Below are 17,331 nucleotides of genomic sequence, written 5' to 3'. Positions count from 1 at the left end.
TCTTGTTGTTATTATTATCTGAAAATTTTGAAAAATTATGAGCCTGAGTAACAGTTATACATCTTACCCAATGGTTCACTAACCTCTGGTCCCTGGCTACCCCGGCCCCTTCTAACATGCAGTCACCCACACCCAGGCTTATACTGATGGAGAAGTGTCAACTATGAGCTATTCACTGGATGACAGGCCCAGCTACTGTCACAGATGCACCCAAAGTCCAGGACAGAATGCTCACAGATGGCTGCTGGTCTGAGAAATGTGATCGTCATATAAGCCTGAGTGAAAACACAGCCCCTTTACTACTAAGAAATCTGAAAACAAACAAACTTAAACAAACATAATTTTAAATTTTGCATTTTTTATGTCATTTGTCCCAACAGCCATTTGACATCAATAGTCCTGATTACTAAAAATGTTAACGTTATAGAAATGTTCTCCTCCTTTTCCAAAACCATGTTTATTTTTCCCCCACAATACAGGGCTATCTGGAAACCCTTGAACTGCTAACATAGCTCAGGGGCTAACTCTGTCTTAGCAGAGTAGCAGCTGAAAAAAGCAGACAATTCTTAACAAACAGGCAGATCAGGAATGCTCACTACTAAAAACATTATTTATTCAGAGCATGAGGTATTTCTGATGTGCAAATTAAGCTTACACTTCAACTTTAATTTATAAGAATTAGGAAATGCAGATTAAATCTCTGATGCCATATTGTGAATTCAGTAAAGGTTAACTAATCTACCACGCAAAGACAAACTTTAGCTATCCTACGCTTATTATTCTGGAAATTTAATGAAAATTAAACAAGACTCACAGAGTATAAGAATTGTCCCCCCACCTTAACAGTGCTGTTTTCAGCTTGGGTTGCCTGAAACACTGCAGAATAATTCAGATTTTCTGTAACCCCACCTTTTTATTAAAACCAAAGTACTAAACTAATAAATGTGAGAAAGGACGTTGGGTTTAAAAAGAAAAAGCATCAAGACATCGAGCCTCTTAGATATTTTAAAAGTGAAGACTGAGAAGGAACGCACTGTTGCTACATAGAATTATAGGATTATGGTCAATGTATAATGTTCTCAATATGGGATTTGAATGTTCTGATATTAGATACGATGTACATACTTTATTTATACAGTACCTCCAGAGAAGAAAAAAAGTCAATATTTGTTTATACAGTATTTGGCATGTTATTCACATATGCAGTGATGTATACGATGTCAGAGCTAGAAAAGAGCTTAGATGAGATTTGGATTCAGCGCTGGGCGAGCCCGCCCCCGCCGAGCCCGCCCTGTCCCCTTCCACCCCGCCACGCCTCGTCCCGCCCTCTCCGCCCCCTGCCCCTCTGCCCCGTACCTTCAGTCCCCGCCCCTCCGCCCCGCCCCGCCCCGTCCCCTCCGCCCCGCACGCCCCCTGAGGCATGCAGCAGTGCGCCTGGCCTCCGGGGCTCGATGTCTGAGGACTGCACGTAGATCTCCGTGGCCGGTGACTGAAGTCATCAGTTTACTGCTTGTAACGAACTTAGCGATCACTGGGAACCTGGAAGTAGAGACTCCTTTCCTCCATCCCTCTGTCCCTTGGGCTGCTGCTAATCCGCTCGCCGGCCTCCAGGGCAACGCCCACACCCGTCTCGCCGCCCCAGGGCCCGCTACGCGCCCGGCATAATGGGAAAAAAAATCACCACGGAAAGGTCCAACCCCTCACCATGCAGAGGGGAAGCTTGGCCGCACGTGTGAGGACCTTTACGCCCCTTGGGGTTTCACCCCCGCTTCGCTGGCTCCAAAAGCCTGGGTCGGGGCCTTCTTGTCCTGTGGGGGCCTCTCAGCCGCAAAAACACAGGCCCGAGCCCGCGGGCCTCCCACCCGCCGTGCATAGGCTGCGCTTCTGCGCCCCAGCACTGCGGCTGCGGGACCACCTGGCTCACTTTTCCATTCGGATGATGTCCCTGTACTTCGTGGCTGCAGGCTCCTGAAGCCCCAGGTCTGTGCGGGGACAAGCAAAGCAGCAGAATATCCGTGCTACATCTTTCTGCAGCACCCATTTTACTACCGGATTTGGAAGGAACGAAGTTAAGTAATTTCCAAGGCAAGTAATTAAAATTTTATGATGAAAAGGCTGGAAACTCTTCTGTTGGTAATAACTGTCAGACATATCTGTGCCTGAAATGTCAGACTTTCTCTGAGAAAAAAACTGAGAACTTGTTTCCCATTATTTAAAATAGGAAAAATTATAGGGCACAGCAAGTCAATAGAAAAAACCTACCAATTTCCTAACTCACAGTGTGGCAGTAGGTTTAAGTTGCACATAAGTTAGGATGTAAAATGCTTAAATGTTGCCACTTGGTCACCCACATTTGATATGGTTGTTACATGCAGTTGCCTTGTACGCAGTAGCAGTGGCTTGAGACCAGCAACATCACTCGTTTGTCAACACACCAAAGCTTTTCGAAGTCACCACCATGATCCTGGTGGTCTACCAGTTGTTTCTGGAAGCAACATGTGGCTTTTCCAGCAAACGATTTAGTTTAAAATGTTGTAATCTTTGAAAGCTCAAACTTTATCTCTACAACCATCAGCTGAAAAATTTGAGACAGGTTCTTGTCTTTTGCCAAAACTGCACCACGATAGGGGCTCTACTGATCCACCTGCTTCAGCCTCCCCAGTAGCTGAGACCACAGGTGTGCACCACCATACCTGTTAATTTTTATTTTTATTTTTGTAAAAACTACATCTCCCTACATTGCCCAGGCTGGTCTCGAACTTCTAGGCTCAAGCAGTTTTCCCACCTTGGCCTCCCAAAGTGCTGGAATTACAGGCATGAGCCACCGACTGAGCTAGGAGTTAGAGACCAGCCTGGGCAACATGGCGAAACCCCATCTTTACAAAAAATTTAAAAATTAGCTGGGAGTGGTGGCATTGCCGATAGTCCCAGCTACTCAGGAGGCTGAGGTGGGAGGATCCTTGAACCCGGGAGGTCCAGGCTGCAGTGAGCCATGATTGCACCACTGTACTTCAGCCTGGGCAACAGTGCCAGACCCTGCCCCCTCCCGCAAAAGAAAGAAAACTATTAGTTCATAATGTAGTTGATGAAATAATGTACATCCACAAAGAAAGGAGCAATCATAATATGTGTGTAATTACTCAGTATTAAAATATTGTATCTAGTAGTACGTATATAATATTGAATACCGATAATGAATGGGGCACTGCTTTAAGCACTTTATACTCATTATCCCACAAGGATTCTCTCTCGGGTAGGTCTGAGTATATTCAATTTAAAGGCTAATTAGTAAGCAACACATAGAATTGAACAGGAAACTATTTAAAACATAGAAGGCTCTCAAAAATACAATGTGGAATGAGTAATGCAAGTTACAGAGATACATAGCACATTTATAGAAAGTGTAAAAACTTACAAAGTTAAACAGTATGTTTTTAGAGAAACAATATATTATTTAGAGATATTATTATGTAATAAAAGTATAATGAAAGTCAGGGAAATAATACTTTTTGTAAAGCTTCAGAAGAATGATTGTCCAGATGGGGAGGCAAAGGGTTACATTTAGGAAGGGCCAACCATGCACATGGCTTCAAGTGATGGCTACAATGTATTTACTTTACTTTTATGTGAGTCTGTGTGTGTGTGTGTGTGTGTGTGTGTGTGTGTGTGTGTGTGTGTGTCTGTGTCTGTGTCTGTGTCTGTGTGTAATTTTGTATGTATAAAATAGTTCATAATAATTTTTTTTGAGTTGGGGTGTTTCTCTGTCTCCCAGGCTGGAGTGCAGTGGCATGATCCCGGCTCACTGCAGCCTCCAACTCTCAGGCTCAAGTGATCCTCCCACCTAAGCCTCCTGAGTACCTGGGATTACAAGTGCACACCACCATGCTTGGCTAAATTGTTTAAATCTTTTGTAGAGATGGGGTCTCACTCTTGTCCAGGCTGGTCTTGAACTCCTGGTCTCAAACAATCCTCCTGCCTCAGCCTCCCCAAGTGCTGATATTACAAGGTTGAGTTGCTCTGCCCAGCCTCATTTTTTTTTTAACAGCTTTATTGAGGAAAAATTCACATACCTTATGATCCACTAGGGTTTACTATAATCACAGCTATGTGAAACCAACACCATAGTTAAGTTTAGAACATTTTTATCAGTCCTATACCCTTTAGCTATCACCCTGTTATTTCCCGCAGCCCCTACCCCAGCTGTAAGCAACTGCAAAGCTAGTTTCCATCTCAATAGATTTGTCTTCTCTGGGCATTTCATATAAATCGATCCATATAAGTGATTTTTCATGTCTGGCTTCTTCACATTTGTCTCATTCCAGAAGGTGACTGAATTGTTCCACAACTAGGAATACTAAACTGTGGGGTGAATGTTTGGTTCCCAAGTGAATGTGAATGAGGCAGAGAGGAAGGAGAGTTCTTTTACTGAGGGAAAGGGACAAGAACCAATGAAAGAAAGAGATCCAGCAGGAGGGAAGGGAGGAAGAGGGGTGGAGAGCTGCTGGAAGCAGATGAACGAGCTCTGGGCCTTGACAGCAGAATAGAAGGTGCAATGCTGCGGGGTGCAGGTCCTGAGGGGGAATGTGGAAAACGGCAGGTCATAAACTCTGAATTCCAGCTGCTGGAGATGTGGATCCCAAGGGCCTGGTTGTCCCGTCACAGGCAGGGGCTGGAAAGTGGGGTTCTGCTCAGGTCCAATAAGGAAGTGGGTGCACAGGTGGTGTGGACATGTGCGTGGAAGCCCACAGTGTGAGATGCAGAACTTCAGGGAGAACCTGCATTTGAGCTCCAGGCTGGTTGGAAGTATTCTTTCATTCAGTAGCCTTCTCATTAAGTGTCTGTTGTGTGACAGACATTGCAGAGTTTATAGATGCAATCTTACCTGTCCCAGCCTTCCAAGAACTTCCCTGGAAGGCTGGGACATGATTATTTTCCATCTCCCCATGGTTCATGGAACTGTATTCTGCATAAAACGGGCAAAGTAAAACTATCATTGATTAGTACTTGAAGAAACAAAGCTTTTACCTTCATGTTTTTTACAAAATGCAGTATCTGAGATGTAGCATTCTGTGTCTTTGGCTTCTTTAATGTTAGCTATACAGACAAAATAGAAAATGAAAAATATTTTCCAATATTAAATATTCACATTGATGTCTGTATTAGTCTATTTTGTATTGCTATAAAAGAACACCCGAGGCTGGGTAATTTATGAAGAAAAGAGGTTTATTTGGCTCATGATTCTGCAGGCTGTACCAGCCTGGCACCAGCATCTGTTTCTAGTGAGGACCCTGGGAAGCCTCCAATCATGGTGGAGGGGGAAGTGGAGCGAGGAAGAAAGGAGGTGGGTGCCACGTGCTTTCAAATAACCATCTCTCATGTTTCATAGAGGAAGGACTCACTCACTACAACCGGGACAGCACCAAGCCATTCCTGAAGGATCTTCCCCCAAGACCCAAACACCTCTCACTAGGCCCCACTTTCTTTTGTTTCTTTTTTCTTTTTTTTTTTTTTTTTTGAGACAGAGTCTCACTCTGCCACCCAGACTGGAGTGCAGTGGCATGATCTCGGCTCACTGCAAGCTCCGCCTCCTAGGTTCATGCCATTCTCCTACCTCAGCCTCCCAAGTAGCTGGGATTACAGGCGCGCACTACCATGCCTGGTTAATTTTTTGTTTTAGTGGAGATGGTGTTTCACCATGTTAACCAGGATGGTCTTGATCTCCTGACCTTGTGATCTGCCCGCCTCAGCCTCCCAAAGTGCTGGGATTACAGGCATGCACCACTGCACCTGGCCTAGGCCCCGCTTTCAACATTGGAAATCAAATTTCTTTTTTTTGTTTTGTTAAGGATATAATCTGACTCTGTCACCCAGGGTGGAGTGCAGTAGTGCAGTTGTAGCTCACTATAGAAGCCAAGGCTGAGCTGAGCCATAGCTTACTGTGGCATCCAACTCCTGGGGCTCCAGAGATCCTCCCACCTCCGCCTCCTGAGTAGCTGGGATAACAGGCTCAATCCACCATGCCAACTAATTTTTTTATTTTTTGTAGAGACAGGGTCTCACTAGGAGATCAAATTTCAGCATGAGATTTGGAGAGGACAAATTTTCAAACTATTAATGTCAATAGTTTTTTTTTTTCCCTTATAAAGAGTATCTATGTGTTAGGAACTTTAGATGTTTAAAAAGTGGTGGCAGGGGAGAAATATATAATAAGGGACACACACTGTATAATTTCCTCACATTTTAAATTACTCTGATAACTAATACATACATAGATTTATGGGTCTGGAATTTTTTCAGTGAGACATTTGTTTATAATTAAAATGTGGATTTGATCTCCTTATTCCTTTTTAATTCAGTCCCAGGCCTGAGCCACCATCCAAACATTCCTACATTGAAACTGGGATTTTTCCCTGAAAATGTTGCTTGTTAGGAAAACAGGAGACAGTTGCCTTGAGCCCTCTGGCCTTGGCCGCCAGGCCGCTCTCACAGAGGAGTGTTATTCAGTGGGAAGTCGTGCTCCCTGCATGGCACCGCAGCCCCTCAGCTCTGAACTCAGCAAACACTGTCCCATTTTGCCCTCAGTAAAAAGCACAGAGGCACCACCACAGGCTAGTACCCAGTGGGAACTCAGTCTTGGGAACTTACTGGAATTGTTGAAAGATATGTCCCTTTTTAATAATGCATATGGCCCTAAATATTAGGTACAATCTGACTTCAGATTCAAGTCATCATGTGTTTTGGCTCAGCTGTGGCCTGCATATGGTATTGTTGATATTAGAAATGAAAATGCTGGTGAGCCACAGAAAGAAAAATCCCATGTTTTCTGAAACTTTCAAACACCTTTGGCCTTGTTCGTTAATCACCTGGAAGGAAGAGAACCTATAAAAACTGCAAACGCAGTGGCCAGCAGCCAGCCCTTGAGAGGCTTGCTGAGCTGTGAGGTCTGGAGGAGGAAGCAGCTCTGCATTGCTTCTGCAGCCCCAGTCAAAGCAATGTTGAATTCCAGCGTGATATTGAAATGAATGTATTTTATTGTAATGTTACACCTTACATTTTTTATTAAGTCCTTTGTTCATAAATGGAAACAACAAAATGACAAATTATTTAACATTTTCATATTTTACAACCTTCCTGGCCACTAGCAAAAAAAAAAAAAAAAAGAAAGAAAAAGAAATTTGATTCCCAATGTTGAAAGCAGGGCCTAGTGAGAGGTGTTTGGGTCTTGGGGGCAGATCCTGCAGGAACGGCTTGGTGCTGTCCCGGTGTTAGTGAGTGAGTCCTTGCTCTATGAAACATGAGAGCTGGTTGTTTGAAAGCACCTGGCACCCACCTCCTTTCTTCGTTGCTCCACTTCCCCTTCCATCATGACTGGAGGCAGCCTGAGCTTCAGAAGGGAGGCCGTCCTCTAAGACAGCCTGTCCGATATAAACAGAATATGATCTAGGCCTGTCTGTAGTTTTAAATTTTCTACTAGCCAGGTTAAAGAAACTAAAGAGAAGCAGGTGGAATTGATTTGTGATAATATAATTTATTTGACCCAATATATCCAAAATATCATTTTAATGTGTGATCAGTATAAAATTATTAATGAAACATTTTACATTTCTTTGTCCTAAATCTTTAAAACTCACCCCATATTTTACACTTCTAGCATATCCCAGTTCGGAGCAGCCACATTCCTGATGTTCTGAGGGCTCTGACTCCCTGACCTCAGGAAGGTGAAGGGCCTGAACTGAATTTCTCTGCCAGGAGCCAGGGACCTCCCCCTCCCTACCCACATCTCTTTTGGGTCCCAAAGGAAGAGAGAGTGCCCTAAGAGAGCAGGGGCTGCCAGCAGGAGGTGGCCACAGGTACAACACTGCTACCCATCTGCTGCTTGGTGGGGCCATTCTCCCTCCAGAGATCAGAGGATAGCGGGGTCCCAGGAGGTGGGCCCTGTCCACAGCCTTGACCTCCAGAGATTAGATTTGGAGGGAATAGATTCCAGACAAATGCTTTACCTTGCTATTTGGCCTTGGTCAGGCTGTCATCTGTTTCCTCCTGTGTTGTGTGATACTGTGTGAGTTTTAAGCACATACATGTCTACATGCATTTCTTTATAATTCAAGGGACCCAACTTCTAATAAGGGGAAAAGGAATTAGGTACCTAGATGGTCCCTACCGTTTGCCAGCTAACTTGTAATCAGCATGTTGTTAATCCTGGCATCCTGTCTGCTCTGGGTGTGTTAGTTCACTGTTACTGTGTAATAGCTGTCCCAAAACTTATTTAGCTCATGATTGAGCAGGTCAGCAATTTATGGCAGGCTCCTACCATAAATGAATTGTGATACCTATAAAACCTGCCATACCTTATAAGGCATAGCAATCTTCATGTGTGTGTATGGGAGAAGGGTGTCAGTGACCAGGCAGCTCTGCTGTTGAGAGTGAGTTGGCTGTGGACTGGGCAACTTCGGTTCTCTTCCCCATAATGTTTCATCCTCTAGCAGGCTAACCTGGGCTTGTTAATTGAGATGGCAGGGTTCTGAAAGAAAAGGAAGAAGCATTCAAGACCTTTTGAGACTGGGCCCAAAACTGCCAGCTGGATCCAAGTCTTGGGAAACAGATTCTACCCCTGGATGGGAGCAGCTGTAAAAGCACATTGCAAAGGATGCAGACACAGGGAGGGACGAAGAATCGCTATTGTTGCAGTTAGCATCACTATGCCTTTTCTTGCAGACAAAATGTATATAACTGTCCAAGTCAAGTAACTTGTCCAAAGCCCCACAGCTACTAAGCGGGCTGTGCTGGGCCTCAGGATCTGCTCGGCCTGACTCCAGAACACAGCCACCTCCATGGGCCGCACTATCACACGGCTTCCCTGGGCCTTCCAGGTTCTGGAGGGTGACTCTTCTGCAATAGAGGCAGGATTCCGGCAAGATTCTCATCCTTGAAGTGTTCTTCACCATTAGGAATATTCCTCTCCAGATAATGATTGGGAAGCGTCTTGGAATAACTTGGAATAATTTTGGGGAAATGGTTGAAGGCTGAGTTAAGAAATCAAGGCACTAGCACTATATTTTTCATTTCTAATCATAGGAGAAATTTGAAAACACGTATAAAGCACTCCACATGTTTGGAAATTCTTTTCATCCCATCTTGGCATTTGGAGGCTATTACTGGTCTTCAACACAGACTAAATCAAAATGCTGTGCCCCAAACAACCTCTTCCTCTGAAAACACCTGCTGTAAAGATAGATCTGCTGAGAAGACATTTCCTCCTGCTGCAGTTTAGTCAAGCAGCTGAGCATGTCTTGAAGCCGTCCTTTGATTTCAACAGGGCAGAGCCATTTTCTAAGACTGCCCGCCACCCCTCCCTGTAAAGCTGAGATGCTGCAATGAGGCAAATCCCCACAGCACACAAGGGAATCAGGCACAGCCAATGCATCCTTTAGCACAGCTAAGGTTCTCACCCTTGATGCACCTTACAATTACCTGGGTGGCAGGGGGCTTTTAAAATTCCCAAAACTGAAGTTGCAACAGATCAGTGAAATCAGAATCCCTGGGGCAGGATCCAGACATCCTTGCTGTTTAAAGCTCTCCAGCTGGTTACAGTGTGTGGCTAGCGTTGAGAACCACTGCTTGAAACCAACATCTTTTGATGAACTAGTAGCAAATGATTTCTCAAATGAATGTAAAGTCTTTGCTGCTGAGCTATAGCCTTTCAGTCTTACTTGCATTATTTACATACTATCTTTTGCAGGACCTGACCTCTGCTACTCATTTTGTTTGACTCAACTCAATTTCACAAGTACTGAGTGCATATGATGTGCAGAGCACCATGCTAGTTATTGTGTCCTTGGTTTGGGGAGGACTTTGCTGGGAAATAAAATCACATCATCAGAAATAAGAGTCTTGCTACTTACCAAATTGAGGCAAAAATGGGAAGACCTAGGGGGTCTCACCCAAGGGTTAGGACATTAATAATCAGAATATGACAGTTCATCTGATGATGCTGTGAGTAGAAGTGTCCCACTTTGAAACAAAACAAAACACTGCTGTTACTCAGAGATACTAAATTATGTGTGCAAATATGTGGTATTTAAATATTTTGTTGATATATAGCGTGCATACAGAAATACGAGCATAAAGCTCAACATATATTATGACAAAGTTAATACACGTGGGTAACCAAGAAATAGAAGCAGCCTCACTCATGTGGCCCACAAGCGCTTTCTCCCTGTCTCCTCAAAGGTACCAGTGTCTTAACAGCTGATGTTATAGATCAGTTTCGTCTTTCTGTGCAAGTGTTTCATTACAGAGAAGTTTAAATATATACAAAGTGAAAAAAATTGTATAATAGACCCATGACCCAGCTTCAACAGCTAGTATTCATGTGCCATTTTTGTTTCTTCTGTACCTCAGCCCTTTCCCTACCCTTCACTTTATGTATTTTTTTAGTTCTTTTTTGGTGAGGTAAGATATACATGCATTGAAAGGCACAAATCTTAATTGTACAGCTTTGAAAAATAAATAACACCCATATAACCATCACCCCTTTTCAGAATGGAATATTTCCATCATCCCCAGAAACCTCCCTCATGCTCATTCCTAGGCAATTTTTAACTCCCCCAGAGGAAAGTACTGTTGTGGGGGTTTTTTAACCATAAGTTCATTTTGCTTGAAATCGTACAATATACATTTTTATGTCCAGCTGTCTCAGCATAATGCTTGTGAGACATCTCCATAGTGTGTATTTTAGTAGTTTGTTCCTTTGTATTGCTGAATAGTATTCTGCTGTATGAATGCACTGTGGTTTGTTCATACATTTCTCTGTTGATGAATATTTGGGCTATTTCCTGCTTTGGGCTATCATATTAGTAAAGATCTATGAATATTCTTATACAAGTACTTTTTTGTATTGTTTTATTCCTTTATTAGCATTGAAGTGACACATATTTTCATTTTTTAGCAGTTGCTCCAGGGATTACAGTGTGCATCATTAACATTCTCACAGTCTAGAGTTAATATTGTTCTATTACAGTGAGTATAAAATAGAAAAACTTACTACAGAATAGCACCATTTATCTCCTATCCTTTGTGCTGTTGTTGCCATAAATTTCATATCTGTACATGTCAAAAACCCCACAACACAATATTATATTTGCTCTAGTCATAGATCTTTAGATGAAATTAAGAGGGAAAAAAAGAAAAATATATTAATAAATATTTGGAGGGAGATATTTTGCGGCCACAGAAACATACTGTTTCTTCTTTAAGTTTCATCACAACTTTTGCATTCATTGATGACTCTTTCCTGCAGTAATGATTACTGTAGTGTTCTAGTGGTAGTTTTCTATTTGTGCTATCCTTCAACATTTATTACTTGGAATTCTTCTGTAAGAAGATTTGTCTTTCCTTCCTGATTTATTTAATCTTTTCTATATCAGTATGGACTTGTGACTATTTCTTTTATGTTCTGGGTTATAATTTAGTGCTGTCATAATTATTTGCCACTCACATTGTTCCACCTTGAGTCACAGAGAGCTCTTCCAGGTTGGCTTCGTTTGACATGTCTCCACCCTTTTATGTTTTTTAAAAGCACATTTTATTTTCTGGCACTGCAAGATGCTCTAGTCTCATCTTGTGTTTTTCATGGCAGGCCTAGAATTAGTCATTTCTCCAAGAAGCCTGGGTTTCTTTTATAGGAGAATGGTATTTAGAAACTAAGATCTGGGTACTGGGTGTGCTCATTAATACTGGGATATCACTGCTTCTAGGCTCTCTCAGCATAGTTTGGAAACACGTGAATGTTTCCAAACATGTATGCATGAATACAAACTCAGCATCTACCTATCTCTATCTGTCTATCTAAACAGATACATTAAAATAGATAAGGGTTCATACTGACATTCCTAACTCTAGTGCAGCACCTCAGGATTTATTCTAGCATTCTCCCTTTGCTTATTTGTAACTCTTTCACCTACAGAGAGAAACTGGGATCTAATTCTCTAAAATATATTTGCTAACACGGAAAATCATTTCAGAATTGCTAACCCATACCCTGAAACAAATTCGCCAACAGTATGTTTGTGTACAGTTCTTGAGTCTTACAGTATGCAGTCAAAACAGTATTTTCCAAGGTTACTTAGCTGAAGACTTTTTTTCCCCACACTCTTCAATATGGGTTAGTCATAATTTGTAATGCAGTAAGATTCATTTGTCACCCACTGCATTCCATCCGACCCCCTCACCATCTTTGTTGATTTTTAAATTTATGTAGAATAAAACCTGTAGTAGACGCTTTTTCTACATCAGTTGAGATAATTGTGATTTGCCACTCCATTCTGTTAATGCAGTGATGTTTGAATGTTCAACCATCCTTGCATTCCAGGAATAAATTCTTCTTGGTCATAGTGTATAATTATTTTAATATACTGCTGAATTTAGTTTGTTGGTATTTTGTTGAGGATTTCTGCATTGGTATGCATCAGGGAAGTGATATGGATCTCTAGTTTTCTTGTCTACTTTTTTTTTCTGGCTTTGGTATCAGGGTAATTCTGACCTCATAGAATAAGTTTAGAAATGTTCTCTCATTTTCAATTTTTTCGAAGAGTTGGATTAATGTTATTTAAATGTTTGGTAAGATTCACCAGTGAAATCATCTGGTTCAGGGCCTTTCTTTGTCAGAAAGTTTTTGATGACTGATTCAATCTTAGTAGTTACGGGGTCTATTCTAATTTTCTGTTTTTTCATTATTCAGTCCTAGTAGGTTTTGTATACCTAAGAATTTGTCTATTTTATCTAGACTGTCCTATTTGTTGGCAAACAGTTGTTTATAGTACACCTCTTATAATTCTTTATTTCTGTAGAATTCATAATAATGTCCCACTGTTATTTCTGACTTTGAGTCTCTTTTTCTTAGTCAATCTAGCTAAAGTTTTGTCAGTTTTGTTCATCTTTTCAAAAACCAACTTTTGGTTTTGTGTATTTACTGATAAGGAGGGATTTATTTCTGTCATATACTGTTTGTTGTTTATATGTCTTACAGCTTTTTTGTTCTTCATTTCCTACATACTGTCTTCTTTTGTATTTAATTGATTTTTGATAATGAAATGTTTTAATTTCCTCATTTCCTTTTGTATATATTCTCTTGTGTGTGTGTGTATGTGTATGTGTGTGTCATCATGGGTATTACATTTAACTTGCAAGTTTATTCATTTTATTCAATTGTATAAACATACTGTAATTTATTTATCCATTCTACCCTTTATGGCCTTTTGGATTTTAATTATTGGACTTTTTGTTAGAGCAGTTTTAGATTTACATGAAAAAAAGAGTCAGGGAATTCTCATATACCCAGTCTCCTGCCCACATGCTCTGTTGTTACCCTTACAACCTTGCCTTGTGGTACGTTTGTTACAGTTGATGAACAATGTAGAAACATTATTATTAACTAAAATTCATTAGAGGTCACTCTTTGTGTTGTACCTTCTATAATTTTGAGAAATGTGTAATGACATGACATGTATCCATCATTAATGCAGCATTCAGAATAGTTTCACTGTCTTAAAATATCCATTGTGCCTCAGCTATTTGTTTCTTTCTTTCACCCTCCCTTTCCCACAACCCTGATAACTGTTGCTCTCTTTACTGTTTCCATACAATATCATGTGCAATTTTACAGAATATCGTATGGTTGGAATTCTATAGTACATAGCATTCAAGTGGGCTCCTTTCACTTACCAATATGCATTTAAGTTTCCTGTGTGTCTTTTCATGGCTTGTGAGCTCAGTTTTAAATCAAGGAATAATAATTTATTGTGTGAATCCACAACAGTTTATCCATTCACCTACTGAAAGGCATCTTGATTGCCTCCAAGTTTTAGCAATTATGAATAAAGCTGTCATAAACATTTACGTGGAAGTTTTTGTGTGAATATAAGTTGTCAGCTTATATATAAGGGTATACTTAGCTTTATAAGGAACTGCCAGGCCAGGCACAGTAACTCATATCTGTAATCCCAGCACTTTGGAAGGTTGAGATGGAAGGATTGCTTGAGCCCAGGAGTTCATGACCAGCCTGGGCAATATAATTAGACCTTGTCTCTACAAAATAAATTTAAAAATTAACCAGGCATGGTGGTGCCTGTTGGTGTTAATATCATTGTTATGCAACCTGCTCTAGGAAGTGACGATCCTGTGTTCTCTAAGATGAACGTAATGAGAATCACTCAAGTCAGTAGTCACAACCCATCATTAGCAGAAGCTCAGAAAATAAGATGTTAAATGCCTGGCCATTAAGTTTTCTTATCTTTGTTTATTTCTACAGAATCATCTCCCTTGCCCCACAAACGTGAAAGAAAAGACAAGAGAAGCACCACAGAAGAGGAGGGGAGAAGTGCCCCAGAAGAAAGTCAACCAGTCTCTGAAGCTTCGCCCAGGTGGGCACAGGCCAGCCAGCCTCTCCTCTGGTTGCCCAGCCAGCTGCAGGCTGTCATATAACCTTCCACCCGGCGTGCTTTTGAGTGTGTGGAAGTGCTGTACGCCCTCTTCTTTGAAAACCTGTTGAGCAAATGCCTCCACATTTTATGCCCCTTCAACCTCCACCTCCAAGGGCCCCCAAGACCAAACATGCTGTGCACACACAGCAGCTCTTTGTGTCCCGCTCCTGGCCAATCTCCTGCATCACCTCGTTGAGCTCCATTGAACTCCGCAGTCTGCATGCTCTGTGGAACTCAGGGTCGTCTTGCTCCATGGAACTCAGGGTCTTCATTTTCCATGGAACTCAAAGTCTTCTTGCTCTGTGGAACTTGAGGTCTCCTGGCTCCGTGGAACTCAGGGCCTTTGTGCTCCATGGAACTCAGGGTCCTTGTGCTCTGTGGTACTCGGGGTCTGTGTTCTCCATGGAACTCAGGGTCCTTGTGCTCTGTGGTACTCGGGGTCTGTGTGCTCCATGTAACTCAGGGTCTGCATGCTCCATGGAAAGCACTGGGACACACTTGACCCCCCACACCCACACATACATCCTTCATTTTGTTCCTGCCCCTCACCTGTCCACCCTGTGAGGCTTCTTCACCCCCACTCTGCTTTGAGCTCACGCCGGGTCTTTCGGGCTGGCCTGAAGCATGGGTGTTGGTAGGAGGAAGTGGCTGAGGTCACACGTTCAGGCAAATTCTGCTGGTGTCGCACCTGATGGAGCTGCCTGGGGAGGATGTTTCCTTGGAGGACGTGCCCTGGTGGCCACTGCCTTCTTATGGTGCCCACACTGCTGCTGATGCCATGGAGGAGCCACAGGGCCACACTGGGGGCTGTTCGGGAATTGGTGGTTTTCATCTCCAGGTTAGGTAGGAACTGGCAGGCACCTTGGCTGTCCTTGTGGCCTCTGCCCTGACCCTGGTCCTCCCCAGATTGCTGATTTTCTGGGCTGCTGCTCTTCCAGGAGGAATTAAAGGTGGGAATGTCTGAAACCTATGTTTTGGATTAGCAGAGACCCTAGGCTCTGTCATGCAGAAAAGGGAAGGATTGCAGATGGTGGCGGGATCTGCCGAAGGCAGGGGCTTCACTGTGATGCTGGAGCCCTCCATGTTGGGATGTTTGCATGCAGCCCAGGTTCAGTTAGGTGGCCCATCAGCGAGTCCTGGATCTGGTCTCACTCACAAGCCATGGACAACATGAGCTCAATTTGCCAGGGCTCCCTGGGAAGGGATTGGAGAGCCTGGGAAAGAGGCTAGGGTGCCTGTTACCCCCACCCCACACCCTGCCTCCTGTAACCCCTTAGGAGGTCCACACTTTGAGTTGTCAGCCAGAGACAGTAACTCAAAACCTTGGCTTTGGGCAGCCAGAAGTCCAGAAATGAGGGAGAGGGCAGGCCTAGACACCAAAATAAAAGTCTATATATTTTAATATAAATACCAGAGGTGTTTGAACCAGAACAACTCCATCTTGAATAGGTCCTGGGTAATTTAGACCCCACCCTTAAGCCTGGAGAATCTTGAATGAGGCTGAGACCTACTGGGCTGCATTCTCAGGAAGGCAGGCATTCTAAGTCACAGGATGAGATAGGAGGTCGGCACAAGATACAGGTCACAAAGACCTTGCTGATAAAACAGGTTGCGGTAAAGAAGCCAGCCACAACCAAGATGGTGATGAAAGTGATGTCTGGCTGTCCTCACTGCTCATTGTATGCTAATTATGCATTAGCATGCTAAAAGACACTCCCACCAGCATCATGACAGTTTAGGAATGCCATGGCAATGTCAGAAAGTTACCCTATATTGTCTAAAAGGGGGACGAACCCTCAATTCCAGGAATTGCCCACACCTTTCCTGGAAGACTCATGGATAATCCACCCCTTGTTTAGTATATAATCAAAAAGTAACAATAAGTACAAGCAGTTGAGCACCCCTTGCCACTGCTCTGCCTATGGCGTGGCCATTCTTTCTTTCCTTTACTTTCTCTAATAAACTTGCTTTCACTTTATGGATTTGCCTCAAATTCTTTCTTGCACGAGATCTAAGAATTCTCTGTTGGGGTCTGGATCAGGACCCCTTCCCAGTAACATAAATATGAAACAAAGGTCCATAAATTGCCCCAATTGGAAACACAAAATTTACTATGAGGATTTATATAACAAAGAGATAAAAGGGGCCCTGATTGTCTTTTGTGCCTATACAGCATGGGCTCCAGATTAACAAATGCTAAAATGCACCAATTGACAAAGCTTCATGAACTTAGTCAATGCTGGGACTCAAGTTACAGTTATACCTGGGATAAACACTGCAATGCCTGTAATCCTGGCAAAATAACTATAGAGGAAAAATAGGCATGCTTTATTTTAACTGTAGCTTTGCCCAAATTTCACATAGGCATAATACTCATTGCCCTAAAATATGCTCAAACACAATGAATAATAAATATGATTCAATTAAGTCTTTGGCACTTATAAATTGGCTTGGATCTTTTAGGTCCCCAGTGAAAATAGCTAATATGACTATGACTATGAGACAAATTGGACCTTGCAGATCCCCAGTTAAAATAGTTCATATGACTCTGTGAGTTATAGCCAGATGTGTTAGTCTGCAAGGGCTACCAGAGCCTGGGTGACTTTAATAATCAGAATGTATTTCCTCGCTGTTCTGGAGGCTGGAATTCCAAGACTGAGGTGTGGGGGATTTGGTTTCTCTGAGGCCTCTCTCCTGACCTGAGATGACCCTTCCTATGAGCACACCCAGCACTGAGGTCTCTATGTCTCCAGATTTCTTCTTTTATAGCGACACCTGTCATGTTGGATTAGGGCCCACCTTAATGGTCTCACTTTAACTTAATCACACCCTTTAAAGCCTGTATCTGTAA

General features: G+C 42.6%; 1 pseudogene; it reads left to right on the top strand.

The window, feature by feature from the left end:
* Positions 1-1,674: 1,674 nt before the first annotated feature.
* Positions 1,675-16,458, top strand: LOC139361491 (putative uncharacterized protein LINC02693; annotated as a pseudogene).
* The last annotated feature ends 873 nt before the right edge of the window (positions 16,459-17,331 follow it).

Source organism: Macaca nemestrina, unplaced genomic scaffold (assembly GCF_043159975.1).
Source record: "Macaca nemestrina isolate mMacNem1 unplaced genomic scaffold, mMacNem.hap1 Scaffold_53, whole genome shotgun sequence".
In the NCBI taxonomy this organism is placed as follows: Eukaryota; Metazoa; Chordata; class Mammalia; order Primates; family Cercopithecidae; genus Macaca; species Macaca nemestrina.
Note: the sequence above shows the minus strand (reverse complement) of the source record. Positions and strands in the feature narration are given on the sequence as shown.